The sequence below is a fragment of the Lissotriton helveticus genome, chromosome 4_1 (genome assembly GCF_964261635.1).
Source record: "Lissotriton helveticus chromosome 4_1, aLisHel1.1, whole genome shotgun sequence".
Classification (NCBI taxonomy): Eukaryota; Metazoa; Chordata; class Amphibia; order Caudata; family Salamandridae; genus Lissotriton; species Lissotriton helveticus.
In genome coordinates this window covers 455,753,218-455,770,521 of record NC_136063.1, presented here as the reverse complement: position 1 = coordinate 455,770,521, position 17,304 = coordinate 455,753,218, and positions in this window count along the sequence as shown.

Here is a 17,304-nt window from a genome sequence, read left to right as displayed (position 1 = left end):
GTAATAATTTTTATAACAAATTTTAAATAGTGTAAATATATATATATTTTTTTTATTGTTTGCCCTGGTACGCGCCCCGGAGCGCTCCCGGGGCGCGTACCGGTGAACGCACGGGTAAGCGCAATGTTACGGCACGCCCCGGGGCGCGTACCGGGGAGCGTCCCGAGAGCGCTATTCCCGCGAACGAAAACAACATCATGACGTTTCGCGTAGTCGCGTGATGCGTCATATGACGCACTGCGTACGCGCACCCGGAATCACACGATCGCATACAATCGCGCAACGTCATGACACGCTTACGCGACGCGTAGCGTAAGCGCATCGGGTCATGTGATCTGAAAATAACACTTTTCATTGGTGCAGATCAGTTTTGGTTTCCAAATGATGAAAGCTTGGATCATGTGACTTGAAAATAACACTTTTCATTGGTCCAGAACACTTTTGTTTTCCAAATGATGAAAGCCCCCTCCTTTTTTCCTTACTGTGACTTTGTCCTTTGACTGAGGAAGACCTGTTTTGAGTTCTATTTCAGAAAATGGCTACAGTAGTATCAGCAGCTGGAGCATCTGGCCCACCACCACCACCACCACCATCTAAAAGACCACCAGAAGATTATATTGGTGGTGAACAGGAAGAGGAGGAGGATGAGGAAGAGGAGGCACAGACAAGGGAGTTCCTGCCAGAAGATAAACAGCCCTACAAACCCAAAGAGCACTTTGTATGGCAGTTCTACAAACTCCCAAGGGGTTTTAAAAAAGTCAACGCAGCAAAGGTGACTTGCTTAATTTGTGGTGATCAGCTATCCAGGGGGAACCCTAACAAAAAGTATTCCTTCGGGAATCATACGATGATTCGCCACATGATGCGTTGGCATCCAAACAACTACTCTAATGCAGAGTTAAGGGACCTCTCCAGTAAACTACCCCCATCATCGGCTCGAGGCTCAACATCAAAACAACCCACTCCATCGGGTTCGGGGGTAAGAGACACATTGGCTACTATCCAACCAAAGTTTAATGATTACAAAATTGTATGCAAATATTGTAACAAGTTACTTGCTTATGGTGAGCAAAGCATTGAACTTATTATGGTTTCTGGTGATAACCATAAGTGTCCAAAAAAACCCTAATTTTTCCTGATTTTTTTCATGCTCCAGTTGAGACAATTACATTTCCCTGTTTTTTGTTTCTCCCCATAAAAAATACAAAAAAAATATAAAAGTGTTCAGAAAAGCCAAAAGAAGTACAAAATGTTCAAAAAAACATAAAAAAATATAAAACAACAAAAAGAAGAAAAAAACCAGTTCTTTTTAGAACTACCTTTACTTTATAAAAATAAACCTATATTTTTAAAGAATCTGTGTCAATCTTTTTTCTGCAGGGTACGCGTACCGGTACGTGGACCGGGGCGCGCACCGGGGAGCGCACCAAAAAAAAAAAGAAAAACAAATTAATGAAGAAGTTAGCATGAGGGAAGAACACAAAGAGAGTAATGTTAAGAGAAAGAGAGCTATAGGGAGAAACACAGAGGGATTGTTTACTACATAGTTAAAAACAGACAATGTGTAATAGGGTGAAAATGAGAAAAGTAAAATCACTAAAGGAGCGAAAGAAGGGAAGAGAGAGGAAGAACACTAAACTAGAGATAGTGGGAGAATGTGAGTGGGTGTTGAAAGAAAACGATAGGACAGAAAAAAATTGAGAATGAACGGTAGTGGCGTAACTGGGATAAATGAATAACGGTGAGGGAGGGTAAGAAAAGACCAGTTAGTATAAGTAAAGAGGGGTGAAAGACAGTGAAAAATTGAATTAGGATAAGAGATGGGGAGTGACAAACACAAAGGACAGAGAAAATAAAGGTAACAGTACCTGAATGGAATGTGTGTGTGTATGTGAAGTGTGTGTGGGGGGGATTTTTTTCTATGTATGAGGTGTGTGTGTGATGTGTGTGTGTGGTGTATGTCAGAGGTGTGTGTATGTGTTGGGACGGGGATGAGGTGTGTGTGTAGGAGTAAGGTAAATAATTAAGAAAAACAGAATGAGTGAAGAAGCAAAGGAAGAGAACAGAGGGTAAGTGAAGTAAAGAATAGGGACTGAAAGAAGTTGAATATGAGAGGGGAAATAGGGAAATTGGAGTAAACATGGAAAATAAGAATAAGTGAGGGAAGCAGAGTAAAGAAACAGGAGTGAGGTTGGTTGAGAAAATATTAGTGAGCTTAAAGCAAAGGGTGATGACAAACGAAATTTTTTTAGTCACACTTACCATATAATAAATGTAACTTTAATTACATTTTTTAGTACACTTTATATCTGTGAAATAGAGCAGAAAAAATAAGTTATAATTAGTAAAATATGTATTTTAAATTAAAAGATACAAATGAAGAGGTTAAAAATCATAACAGAGTGAAAGATAGGAAATGAGAGATAGTAATGGAACCAGAGTAAAAGATATGGGATGAAGAACGATGAGAGAGGAGCAGTGAAGTTGTTGTAAAAGAAATGATAGAAGGTAGATAAACACAAGTGAACATAACACAAGGAGAGTGAGGCACTGAGGACATAGAAGTAGTGAACGAAAAATAGATAGAAAAGGTCAAAAGTAAGGAGCAAACAAAGATAAGCGAGGGAGATTGGGTGATTTATAGTGATAGAGTGCGATAATAGTGCTGAGTGAGTAAACAGGAATTACTAAAAGAGCAAAGGAGGAAAATACGGAAAAGGGAAGTAAAGCAGAGAGACTGAAAGCTGAAAAGTTATGCAAGGGAGAGAGGTGATGCAGACAGTTGAAATGAAAATGAGGGGTTGTCAAAGAAGTGGAGTAAGGGAACGGGGGTTACAGAGAGTGAGAGAAAGACATTATAAGTGAGTTAAAAGAGCTGAAAGAGGATGGAAAAAGGAAAGTGAATGTCAGAGAATGGGAATACAATTTAATTTACACAATCCAAAGTATAGAATAACTTGTACAACATGTTACATAGTTTATTTTTGCTGTTCTCAGAATATATTGAATTTCACTAAAAACAGTGAGTTCAAATTACTCATCATATGACAGCGGGAAAAAAAACACAATCTAAAAGATTGTGTTTTAAAAAAAAACTTAGATACTAACAAATGACAAATGTACACTAATGTTTGATTGACTTACTTTACCTTGAGGCCAAATAGTATATCATGGAGGTCCTTTTCTCGTTGCAAAGTACTTTGCTGTTCAGTAAAAAATCCATTTCATCGACTTTCTAGAAGAAAAACTCCAAGAACATCTGAAATATTTTCAATATTTTCATATACTCCTTTTTTTCAGTCATGACTCTTTACTCATTCCTGCACCTTTCCATTTGGCCAAATAGTGTCAGATGTATGAGTATATATCAGTACTCCTCCCGTCTTCATAGGCCAAATACCTTTACCTAAATTTTGGCTGTAAAAACACTAGGTATGAATTTATAAAGCCATAAGGCAAACATTGTTTGGAAGTCAAATGAGTGTCGTTACATTGGGTCCAACCTTTAGAAGTTTTTAAATAGCATGTGTAATGCCCTGATGTTGTAGAAGGACCGTCATGAAAAATAATAGCTACAGTTGCAAAGGTTCTTCCTGATATCGATAACTGAGAAGCCACGAAATTTTTAATAGACGTTGACAATTTAGTTCCATCAGGTCTACATCGTTGGAACATTAAAATGACATAGTGACCATAATTTTGTAGAAATAATAAGGACAGCATTGCAGAGTTGCATTGGGTACACACCATATTGTGATCCGCTGCTTTAACTAGATTATTAAAAGGCACTGATTTGCAGTCTGGTAAAGTCAAATATATAAATCTTTCAGAGTCTATTCTAGCAGTACTTGATGAAGCACAGTTATCACAGTCATGTTGCCATTGATAAGAAAGGCTAAAAAGATTTTTTTATATCTACTCCTTCATCTTGCAATACATCAAACATATACATTAAAAATTCCTGACAATCCTGCTGAATATTCTTTGAAAATTGATTTTGACCTGAACATATGTCTACAAGATTCCTAATTTCTGAAACACTTTCTATTTTTGCTCTATCACTACTACATTTCTCTAACACAGAATTCTATAAACAGCATAATGTTTGTTCTCGATTTTCGACAATCTGTTTTTGTAAATTTTGAAGAAAAAAAACAACATTAACTACTACATTAGCATAGCAGTTGACACCAGAACTGTTTTCAAACTGAAATCCAACAACATCCTCAACAGAAACCTTTTTCCTTCTGCTTACAATTACAGTTTCATCTACTTTTTGTCTTTTTGCTACTACCTCACTGCAATTACTCTCATTTCTTCTTTTTCGGCCTACCACACGTTTTTCAATCAGAGGATATTGAGGCAAATGTGGAGCATACTCTCTTCTTAACCTATTGTATTCTTTAACACAATGTAGATCTGCACAAATCTTTGTTTCATCACACTCAATCAAGTACAATCCTGATAAAGTTCTGACTCGTGATAATGCCACATATGCCATACCCTCTTTAAACACAGAACTTCCAATGTTCACCAAAGCGCTATCTACACTTAAACCTTGAGACTTATGAATTGTCACCGCATATGCCAAACTAATAGGAAACTGTTTTCGGCGAACATATAAGTCTTTCACGAGCAAAAATCTAGCTGAACAACGACAAATTTGTTCTATTTCATCAATGCCATCAAATTTAATTTTTAAAATTTCAATTCCATCTCTATTTTTGTAATTCTCAAAACCAACAACATGACCCATTGCTCCATTTACCAGACCTCTTTCAACATTTAAATTCCTTCTCAAAATGATACGACAATTTAAACACACATTGAGAGTCTTTTCAAAACCAGCAGTTTTAGATATAGTCTTCTCCAATGAATCCAATTTTGATTTCAAATGTTCTGACAAAATAATTGTTGCTCCCATATGGTCTATTTTATCTATAGCTTCCAGTTTCACTATCTCTTCATTTTCTAACTTCAGCATTTTGTTGTTGAACATGGAACATTCTTTCAGAGTAGGCATCAAACATATGGCAGACTTCTTCTCATTAATTTTCTTAAAAATATTCTCTGGAAGAATGTTTTCATTTGGGTACAAATTAGAAATTAACCGTCCATGTAAAGCTTCTTTCCCTTGCTGACTTATTTTTCCTACTCTTACATCTTGTAAAATATTTGTATAATCTTCATCCTTTGCCTGCCGCATATTTTGAAGCAGTTCTGCATATTTGAAGTTTAACTATATATTAACGTTTCCAATGCTTCCTAGGCACTTCCTGGTATCTTCATGTGTGAGCATTTTGAACACAGGTTGTCCTTTCACTGGAGTCAACTGCAGAAGATCTCCAAAAACAATAATATGTTTTCCTCCAAATAAAACATCATAGTCTGTTCTAAGAATTTCTTGCATTCTCAAATGCACAAAAGCAAGCATTATATTTGACACCATGCTAACTTCATCAATGATAAGAAGTTTCATTTTCTTCAGGACTCTCGAAACTTCGGAACACGCATCTCCAGATAGCTTGTGATATTGCAATTTGTTATCATTCTCCACTGGCAGCATCAGTAAACGATGTAAAGTAATCCCTTTAATATTATGTGCTGCCAGCCCAGTTGGAGCGGTAACAACACAAGACAGCGGTGATTCAATCCTTTTCTGCAGATAAGATGCAATTGCTTTAATCAGAATTTTTTTTCCAGTTCCCGCTTCTCCACTCACATACAGTTGGACAGGCTTAAATGATGTACATGAGCACTCTTTCTTCTCATGACTCAATCCATGTTCAACCTGTTCTATGACTTCGTCATATATCAGTTTCTGCTCAAGGTTTAATTGTTTCACCAAATCTTCTAAATTAATTACATCCTCTTGAGCTTGCTCCATAGCTCTTTCCACTTCATCCATGGCAGTGGCAGCTTCATTTTGGATAATTGGTCCTCCTAGTGGATCCTGACTCAATGAAGCAGAACTCTGAATGCCTTGAGAACTATCTCTCGCAATCTCTGCAGCAATTGTTGATTCTTGCTCTATTTCTTCATTCAACATTTGCAGATAATTTGGAAAAACAGGACATTCTATTGTATCCTTCGTAGCATTAAAAGAGTCTTCATAACAGAGAAAATCTCCAAGTAGTTCCTCTTCTTCTCGCCATGGTTTAAAGAGTTGCAAAAGAGCCAAATAGTAAAATTCTCTTTTGTCTGAATTTTCACAACTCAATTTTCGATGATTAATCAAATGGCCTTTTTTCTGTTTCACTAGACATCCTTCACATCCAATGATTCCATATATTCCATTATTGATATCTTCTCTGATGTTCCTCTTATAAATATATCTTTGCAGAACTTCATAGAGACAAACGTTCTCAAGGTGAGGACTTCTATTTGGATGGTATGTATCCAACATGTTTGTCTTCAAAATATCTGTACTTTCTGGTTCTTTCTCCGCCAAATACTCTATCTCTTGTACAGATTTCAAAACTCGATTTCGTGTTGCAGCAAGACCTAGACTCACCCAAATGATGGTTCTAGATTTGGCATAGAGAATTTGCTGACGACAATCGATCAGAACATTCATATGCTCCAATTTCTCGATGCGACAAAATCTTCAGACTGTAACTGTACAATTTCTTGCTTAGGCTCTTTTCATGTGAAATGTCCTCCCACATTTCCTTCAGTTTTGTGATGTAAGACGTCACATATCGAGCTACAGCAATAGAGTTGTCAGCAACGAATTGAATATCCATGTTAGCATTCCACATGGACAAAATCACTGGGTTGTAGTCATTGATGTACTTGGAGTCTTCGTTTCTTTTTAAATTGTATGTATTTTTTGGTGATTTTCTCGTCACAGTATGTCGCAGAGAAGACATTACATTATTTACTCTTGCTTTAGAAATCACTGGTCGTGGAAAAGCGAAACGACATTTTGTGTTAAACTTGTCCTTGTTTCTGAATTTTCGACGACAGTACTTTCCACAACGATGGGATTGAAAGCGTAAAACTTGTTGCCTTAAATTGTTATCTTCTGTAGTTTTCGGAACAGCACATGTTGAATACTTTTCAATGAAGCTCATCACTGTCTCATCTGAATCTGTTCCAAATTTGGGTGCATCTTTAATCCATAATAACATATGTATGTGAGGAGCACCTCTCGCTTGATACTCCTTTCTCCAAAAGAAATCCAAAACCTCTCCAAGGGGAGGATTTTTTTGTTCGTAATAAAAGACATCATAGCTTCAAATCTATGATTGAAATATCTGCATACATTCACTGGATCCAAAGAACACAGGGGCATATTACCAACCAATAGAGATAATTTTTGTCTCTAACTTGTTTAGAGACAAAAATTATCGCCGCACATCGGCGATTTTTATCGCAGATAAACCTTGCTATTAGCAAGGTTTATCGCAAATGCGATAAAAACGGCCGCAATGCATGAATATCGCTGAAAAGTCAGCGATATTCATGCATTATCGTGCAAATGCTCTTAGCCATGTTATCCACCTCCCATTGGTTAACATGGCTAAGAACTGCTCAGGGCAGGTGTTAGCTTTTGGAGATATTCGCGCTTAGCGCGAATATCTCCAAAAGTTGGTAATAGGAGATAGCGATGTTAGCGACTGTTTCCAGTCGCTAACATCTTGGCACGCCCACTTTGCATGTCATTAGTGATAAATATCACTGACATGCAAAGCGGGGCCCAAGATGGTCGCTATCTCCTATTAGCTGTCGCTAACTGGTGTTAGCGACAGCTTGGTAATAGGGAGATAATTTTATCTCCGCTTTCTTGGCTTTTAAAGCCAAAAAAGCGGAGATAAACCCCCTTGATAATATGCCCCACAGTTCTCCAGGTGTTTTGAATTCTATATTTTGTATATTAGCATTGGCCTCTCGTAGAAATTGAAGTAAGTCCTCCCATGCATACTCGGCACAGCTAAGAGTGAGGAACCATGTAGGAGTTCCTAAGTTTCTTAGCATACATTTCAATTCCCCATGGCGACGGTACCAATACTCATTTGTACCACGCTAACATGCCATGAGATTGATTAGATGAGATTCTAAAATATTATCTTGCAGATTCACTTTCTCCATAAAGTCCCTCGCCGAAACATTTTGCAGATGTGCTCCACTTTTCAGAATATGGTTTACTGCATAAGAAATCCCAGACAAGTCACTTTCATACAGTAGATGAAACAAATAGGGAATGCATTGACGAAACCTTGCATCTTCAGCATATAATCTTACAGTTCGATATTCAGATGCAGGAATTTGAAGTGGTCGATCGTCATGTCGTCCACCTCGACCCGTTGGAAATAGCTGTGGAAAACAACGAGCTTCCAAACTTTCTTCCCATACACTAATGGGACTTCCTTTTGCTGTTTTCATTTGAAACAATTCAATTGCATTCCCCATTACTTCTTTGGAATGCAAAGGATGAACAGTATAATGTTCATATATTTCTTCACTTCTAGACACATCAACTTTTTCAATTTGGCCGCCTGAACAATCACTGTCTTCATCTGCAGCTGTTTCCTCTGCTGCAACACATACATCTTTGTAGTACTCATTGTTTTTGACTAAATACAACGTTGCCTTTTTGACTTTCCGAACATCCACTAAATCTTGCCAGATTTTTTTACTCTTTGTTGGAACCCCATTAACTAGAATAACTAAAGGTTCCTCTTCTACTTTTTCTATACCAATTGTATCAATATTTTTTTTCAAATCTAGGGGCAAATAAACAACTCTTCCCTTTAATCCTCTCTGCAAATCTGTAGGAGGCAATTTCCCTATCTTAGGCTCCATGTGAACAATTGCCTGAAAAGGATGGACACATTGAATCAAAATAGACTCATATGTATTTAAATCCATCAATTCACCGGGAATGTCTACCAACTCCAGATTATTATGAATAGCTCTAGCAGGCATTCTGTTTTGATTTAATTTATCATAACAATATTTACAAATACGCTGATCAGAACTCAAATCAAAACAATTCTCCACCCACAAATAAGTTGCTAAATCTTTCCACTCATAATTATCCATCTTTTCACTTTTTGCATATAAATCAACTAACCTAGTCTGAATCTTATAATGAGTCCGTCGACAACACACACAAGTAAAATTCGGCCTTTCACTTGATTTCACCTTAAACCTGGTAATTTCCTTCTCAAACTTTTCTGTATTTAAAATCTGTACATTGTCTTCCACATTACCTTGAATTGCTGTCTCAATTTCTACACTGTCCTCTTTTTCACGAAAATAACAAATCTCAATTTCTTCACAAATCTTCTTCACATCTAATTCAGTTCCATGCAAAAGAGCACTGTTTAATTGTTTAAGCTTAAGTGCGGGACTTTTTGCATAATACAACATTCTCACTAATTTCCTCATTTTGGTATGATGCACTGCTAACATCCTAAAATGATGAAAAACACTCTGACAGACTTTTCTAGAAAGACAAGCCAGTGAATGGCATTGCAAACCTGTGATTCCTCTCACTCTGCAAGGATCTAAGTCTTGCAACAACTTCACTTTCTGCTTTATACTTTTCTTACTATATGTACGTAAGAAATTACAAAACAAATCAATTGATTCCTGTCGCACACTACAAATACTACTACACTTCCAAGTGTACACTGGACCCTTAGTACGTCTCCCTAAAACTTCATCAGTTAACACCTCTTCTAGTTCTCTAGGCACACATTTCTCTTTTTCAATCGGACAACCGTCTTTCACTTCATACGCTCGACCACTGGTGTCAACTGCATGCACTAAATCATTATCCTGGAAGTAACTCTCCTCATTAAAAAATGGCTCACAACTTGAACTGTGCATCCATTCTCCCGAAAAAACTTTACTGAGTTAAAACACAGGTAACATCATTGTAAAGAGTCAAATTGACACCTGTGTCTAAGAATGCAGCAGAGATAGGCTTCATGAAGCCTAGTCCACTGCACTCTTAGACACAAGCCTCACCACCTACGCTCCCCAGGAAAGCCCAAACAAGTACCTTTTTGCCCCATGTTTAAAAATTGACGCATGTAGGTAGATGCGTCACTTTTTAAACCTCTGTGCCACATTATACTCAAAAATGTAAAAAACATTTATTTTCCCCAAAATCGTTTTTGACATCACATTTAGGAAACACAGCACAGATCCTATTTACAATCATCTGCCTCACAGCAGGGATAAGACTGAGGCAAAATCTTGCACCTGCCTCACAACAGGAATAAGACTGAAGCAAACGCTTTCTCATAGAGCTTCACAATTTTTCAAAATACAATTCCTCTATGCAAACAAACTCAATATGCTTCCTACACTGATTTAAAACACAGGTAACATCATTGTAAAGAGTCAAATTGACATCTGTCTCTTAAAATGCAGACAGGGATATGCTTCAGGAAGCCTAGTCCACTGCACTCTTAGATACAAGCCTCACCACCTAGGGTCCCCAGGAAAGCCCAAACATGTACCTTTTTTCCCCATATTTAAAAAGTGACGCATGTAGGTAGATGCGCCACATTATACTCAAAAATGTAAAAACCATTCATTTTCCCCAAAATAGCACAGATCCTATTTACAAAAATCTGCCTCACAACAGGGATAAGACTGAGGCAAAAGCTTTCACATGGAGCTTCACAATTTTACAAAATACAATTCCTCTATGCAAACAAACTCAATATGCTTCCTACACTGAGTTAATACAGGTAACATCATTGTAAAGAGTCAAATGTATTTCTATTAAACATGCACACATTCTTTATTCCTTTAAAAAAATGTAAAAAACATTCATTTTTCCCAAAATCGTTTTTGACATCTCATTTACAAAACACAGCACAGGTCCTATGTAGAAGCATTCCATGTCACGACTAAAACTTCACAATTTTACAAAATACAATTACTCTATGCAGTAAAAACGTTTTACCAAGCATTATCAAAAAGCATGACACAAAGCAACATTAAAAACCCACAATTTGCCTACAAATCTTCTCCATAGAGTATACAAGTCTCTATGTTTATTAAATGAATCATAACTCACCTTTACAAATATTTTAGGAGATTAAGAACAGTGTCAGATACACACACCAATATTTCTTTAGCAGAGCAAAAGGTATGTTCTCCAGACACTGCAAACCATAAAGGCACAGAAAACCTCTAATTCTACACACATATTGCTCATGGTAACCAATCAAATCTCTTCCCTCTGTATTTTCAAACCAACACCATTCCCCCCCTCAGCCCTTTCTACCTGTTACCATAGCAACTCCCTCCTCACTGAGCTCCCAGGGTTAAAAGTTTATTCTACAATGTTGCAAATCACCTCATCAAGGATGTTTGACCTGCGAATACACCAGCTTTTCTGGTGCAAGGTTTCTTTAAATGACTTTTTTTTAACCATTCAAATTACTTCTTACACAGAACACAACCATGCACCCTAACTTTCAGTTTTCAACTATCTCATTCTACCAATCATTGCTTGTGATTCAAGAGCACTGAAACTCCACAGTTTTTTTTGCAAACTCCTATTGTTCCAACTGCCACTTCTTTCCCACACTTCATCTGACTGCACCTGAATATCCTCTCACCATGTATTCTGTCTGGATTATTGGACATAGCTATATCCACTGGGCTCAAAGGTATGCAGCTACCAGAAATTTTCACAACCTTGACTTACCAAATGTGAAGATTAAATGGATTGGCCAGAGAGGATTGAAATGTCACCAATTGATACCATTGGTGAAAACCTTTTTGTATTTGCCACACCCTGACCTTTTAATTGTGCACTGTGGAGGAAATGACTTGGGCACTTTGACTGGGGTAGGTCTGGAAATGCTTATAAAGGACACCTTTGATCAATTGATGGCACGTTTTCCTCAAACTGCCTTGGTATATTCCAATAGGCAGAAATGGAAGTGGTCCAATCAATTTTGTCCACAATTTGAGAAAGCACGGAAACATGTGAATAAATCTGTTTCTGCTTACATGAGAGACTATGGAATGGGTTCAATATACAATAATAACTTGCGTTACAACATGCAAGATATCTACAGGGAAGATGGTGTGCACTTTTCAGATGAGGGGAATAGAATATTCCTCCTGAATTTAAGACTGTGCATTGGTACCTACTTGTAGGTACCTAAATCAGCCACAGAACCCAAAAGCCCTTTTCAGGGCTACCCTATCTCTGATCACTCCAAATGATTATCTTTTTCTAACTTTTTTCACTATTTTTTTTTGTTTGCCTATTTGGGCCTCCTAAGACACCCTCAGAAAACCTAGAGGGTCAAGGAGTGCCTACGATGCCCCCTTATACCCATTCCCAACGTTGTTTGTCCTCCATTTTCTGTCTTAAATCTACCAAAACACAAAATGGAGGACTCCCGTAGCGCTGCCGGTACGCGTACCGGGGCGCGCACCGGGAAGCGCTCTAAAAAAATGTTAAAAGTTAATTTACATAAAAACCACTGGAGACACTTTCCCCAAATATAGAATAGCTCATACTACATACCAATCCCTTCCATTTTCCCAAATTCGATGGAATTCCATAGAGCCATTTAGCCTGTAGACCTCTTTAAATACCCTGAGGTAAATTACTTCACAAAAACACATCTGAAGTGTTAGAATTGACAACCAATTAAAATGTTACTTTCATTTTCTATTTTTTTTTCATGACATTTGATTGGTTATGTACATGAATATAAATGAAAAATGAGAGGGAAACACGGCCATTTTGACTACAACTACCTGAGGTACATCTTGAAAGGATTTTCGCATTTTGTCTTCTTCACCTCTCTGTAAAGTAAGTTGATAATTTGTAAGGGGCACTTTAAGTTATTTTTTAAAAACGTTTTCTGATAGTTATTTACTGTCCCTCTGCTATAGTTATAGATGGAGATAGGCTCCTCTGTTATATTTATGGATTGACTTAGGCTTCTCTGCTATAATTATGAATTTACTTACGTTTCTTCACACGCACTTTTTTATATTTCTACTTCCTGCTGTTACCATACATTGCCCAAAGTTAACTTCACTGTTAAAAAATCAAAACTACCTGTCTGAACTTAAACCCAACAGTGCCATATTTCTACTGATTTTTTTTAATGCAAATTTCAGCACAAAAATGGAAGGAGAACAGAACGTTTCCTTTGAAATTGTCCTAGAGATGAACAATGAGGAAATCATTGAACCCAATGACTTGGAATTCATGGATGAATCACGGGACCATGAACTTCTACAATGTGTAGAATCTGTGGATTTGTTAATTCAATATGAGGACGTTTCTGACAGTCAAATGTTGGAAGTTATGTTCACTCAAAAAGAGGACATTTCGGACAATCAAATGTTAGACGTTCTATCAAATTTTGAAAATGAATCTCAAAAATAAATTTATATTTAATAATTCTAAAATTGTTTGAGACATTATTCATTTTTATATGCAAATCTTAAACTACTACCAAATTGATTATAATGTAAAGTCAAACTTATAGTATACTGTGCAACTTTTTTGTTTTACATAGTAATTTTGCTCATGGATACTTCCTTTCTCCCACTATATTATCTCCAATGTGTATTTGACATCTCTTTTTCATCTCCTGCCTCCATGTTCTTTATGTTTTCCTGACAGACTATGGTATGGATTCCATATACCACAATAACTTGTATAACAACATGCAAATTATCTACAGAGTAAACGGTGTACATTGAATTTAAGACTCTGCATTGGTACCTACATGTTGGTACTTAAATCACCCACACAACACAACAACTCTATTCAGAGATACCCTACCTCTAAGCACTTTAAATTATTATTTTAGTGTTTCACTGAGTTTTCCCTATGTGTGGGGGTGGGGGAGGTGTGTGTGGGGGGTGTGCGGGGTGTGTCTGTGAGGTGTGTATGTGTGTGTGTGTGTGTCTGGGCGGATGAGGTGTATATCTGTGTGGGGTATGTGGGTGTGGGTGGGGATGTGGGTGTGTAAAGTGTGTGTGTGGGTGTGGGTGTGTGGGGTGTTTCGGTGTAGGTGGAAGTGTGGGTGTGTGAAGTGTGTGTGTGGGGTGTGTGTGGGTGTGGGGAGTATGTGTATAGGATCTGTGTGTATGCGTGGGATGTGTGGATGTGTCTGTGAGGTGTGCGTGTGTGTGGGGGGAGGTGTGTGTGGTGTGTGAGGTGTGTCTGTGAGGTATCTGTGTGTGCGTGTGTGTGTCTTGGGGGGTGAGGTGTGTGTGTGTGTCTGGGTGTGTGGGATGTGTGGTTGTGGGTGTGGATGTGTAAGGTGTCAGTGTGGGGGTGTGGGGTGTTTGGGTGTGGGTGGAGGTGTGCGTGTGTGAGGTGTGTGTGGGGAGTGTGTGGGTGTGGGGGTGTGGGGTTGCGTGCGTGTGGGTGTGTGTGGGACGTACTTGTAGGTACCTAAAACAGCCACAGAACAGAGGAAAAATGAATACCTCAATGTTCTCAATAAAATAATCAGAGAGACAACATTGGTGAGGTATTCATTTTTCCTGTGTAGCACCCATGAGGAAGAGGCGTTCTGCCTCGAAACGCGTCGGGAATCAAGCAAGGAATCGAGAAAAGAAATGGATGCAAATAACTGCAAGCAGCCTCGAGGCTTCTAAACCGGATGGTAAAGGGCTGCATCCTGTGACCTCTGTAAAGCTCAGGGCATTTGAGATGAAGATTAAACACACGGCAGTCCTGGCCGTGGCAGAGGAGCACCATTTCCTACGAACTGAATGGAAAGGCTTGGAAAGAAACCCTTTCTTTCCGTGAAAGCATGTAGCTCTATGGCAAAACGAAACCTGCAGTTTTGCAATCCAGCCTACTTAAGGATTATAATAAGCTTCATAAAAGACCACAGAGACAATGAACTTTCAAATGAACTTTTAATACAACACTCACCCCAAGAACTACATGGACCAGCATGCCATCGGGCAACTCTTGTGTGCCACGCCCATTGGGGGCGATGTTCTCAATAAAATAATCAGAGAGACAACATTGGTGAGGTATTCATTTTTCCTGTGTAGCACCCATGAGGAAGAGGCGTTCTGCCTCGAAACGCGTCGGGAATCAAGCAAGGAATCGAGAAAAGAAATGGATGCAAATAACTGCAAGCAGCCTCGAGGCTTCGAAACCGGATGGTAAAGGGCTGCATCCTGTGACCTCTGTAAAGCTCAGGGCATTTGAGATGAAGATTAAACACACGGCAGTCCTGGCCGTGGCAGAGGAGCACCATTTCCTACGAACTGAATGGAAAGGCTTGGAAAGAAACCCTTTCTTTCCGTGAAAGCATGTAGCTATATGGCAAAATGAAGCCTGCAGTTTTGCAATCCAGCCTACTTAAGGATTATAATAAGCTTCATAAAAGTACACAGAGACAATGAACTTTCAAATGAACTTTTAATACAACACTCACCCCAAGAACTACATGGACCAGCATGCCATCGGGCAACTCTTGTGTGCCACGCCCATTGGGGGCGATGTTCTCAATAAAATAATCAGAGAGACAACATTGGTGAGGTATTCATATTTCCTGTGTAGCACCCATGAGGAAGAGGCGTTCTGCCTCGAAATGCATCAGGAATCAAGCAAGGAATCGAGAAAAGAAATGGACGCAAATAACTGCAAGCAGCCTCGAGGCTTCTAAACCGGATGGTAAAGGGCTGCATCGTGTGACCTCTGGAAAGCTCAGGGCATTTGAGATGAATATATATATATATATATATATATATATATATATAGATATTTATGTATATATCGTCAAACCTCTGTTGTCCCCTGTTTAGAGACGCACTCAATGATCAAGCAGGAACCCATTATTTGGCCACAGAGTCCTTTATTTCAAACCAACCAGCATGCATGTTCAGATTTTGATAAAAAGGCCCTACGCGTTTCGTGGCTCCCTGCCACTTGTTCACGGGCTGACACAAACCGTTACTGGCAGATGTTGCGAGAGAAATCAGATCCTCATATTTAAATACCAAAATACCAAAGGGGCCTCTGAGCTCATCTGAAGAGAGAAGGCTGAATTCCCTGGTAACCAGTGCAGAAGATTTACTATTCTTTGATGCAAGGCAACACTGCACTATAAGTTGCTGCACTGCCTTGAGTCTACTAAGATAGTGTGTGTTTTTTCTTTCCCCCAGTGCTGGTGCACTTTTGACAGCCACACTCCAAAGCACTCAGCCTTTCACAATAGTGTGGAGAGAAATGGAGAATCTCTCCTCTCACGGCCCACCTAAATAGGATGATCTCGAGGATCGGAAATCTGCAGCTTGAGAGCTCCCCCATAATCAGGAGTCTCTAAAACTGTTATCAATAACATCAAGGGCAAATGAAAAATACAGCAGCGCAATGTGTTGGAGGGTTTTGTCCTTATACCATATAGTCATTAAAATACCTCAATGCAAAGACACTTATCCTGTAAAACAATAGATAATATAGATATATACATATAAAGTCAGATTGTTCATGAATAGATATGCGATTCTCAATCACTGCATGGATTCCCATTGCCAGGCAGTGGTTACACATGAAGTGATTTAGATCTACCTTGCTCAGAGAAAATAAGTGGTATTCCATGTCAAATTAATGTAATGGTCTTTTAATGGTGACACTCTGGTGGCACTGACTCTGCACTACCACTATGAAAAAGGTAATCAGTCCAAATCCAACATGCTGATGTTCTGAAATGGTGGAGATGGGTTACCAAAACCCAAAACGGCAATGTGTAATAGTTTTTGCAGTCACAGGCACACTGCAGGGCACTGATGGTAAATGTGAGCATGTTGAACTTGTTCTTTCTTATGAACTTTGGTCAACTGGTACTGATAAGAGCACTGATGATGTAGATAACCAAGTAGTTAGAGGTAGAGCTAGCAGCATAAAAATGGAAATGTGGGAGGACTAGCACTAATTCTGGGATTACAAAGCTCTATGTGATGATTCTGGGTGCCTATGCATGTAGGCCCAATTATTCACAAGATATGAAAGGAACGGTACATTCACAGTACCTATATACAATGAGATACTAACATGTGGGACATGGCCTTGGCCTTCCAAATCCACCAATATTTGACTAGGGCCTGTAGGAAATGCATATCACCTGCTTGAAACATGAACACAGCTTTTAAGTAACAGTCCACTTCCACTCAGAGGACAGTTATCCCTCCAATCACTTATAGGCTGTATCTTTGCCTTTGATCTTGTACAAGTCTCCACTATCTTTTGGCTTGGTTCACGTTCTTCAAATATTACATGCATATTTATGTACATATAAACATACATATGTCAGAAAATCACCCGTC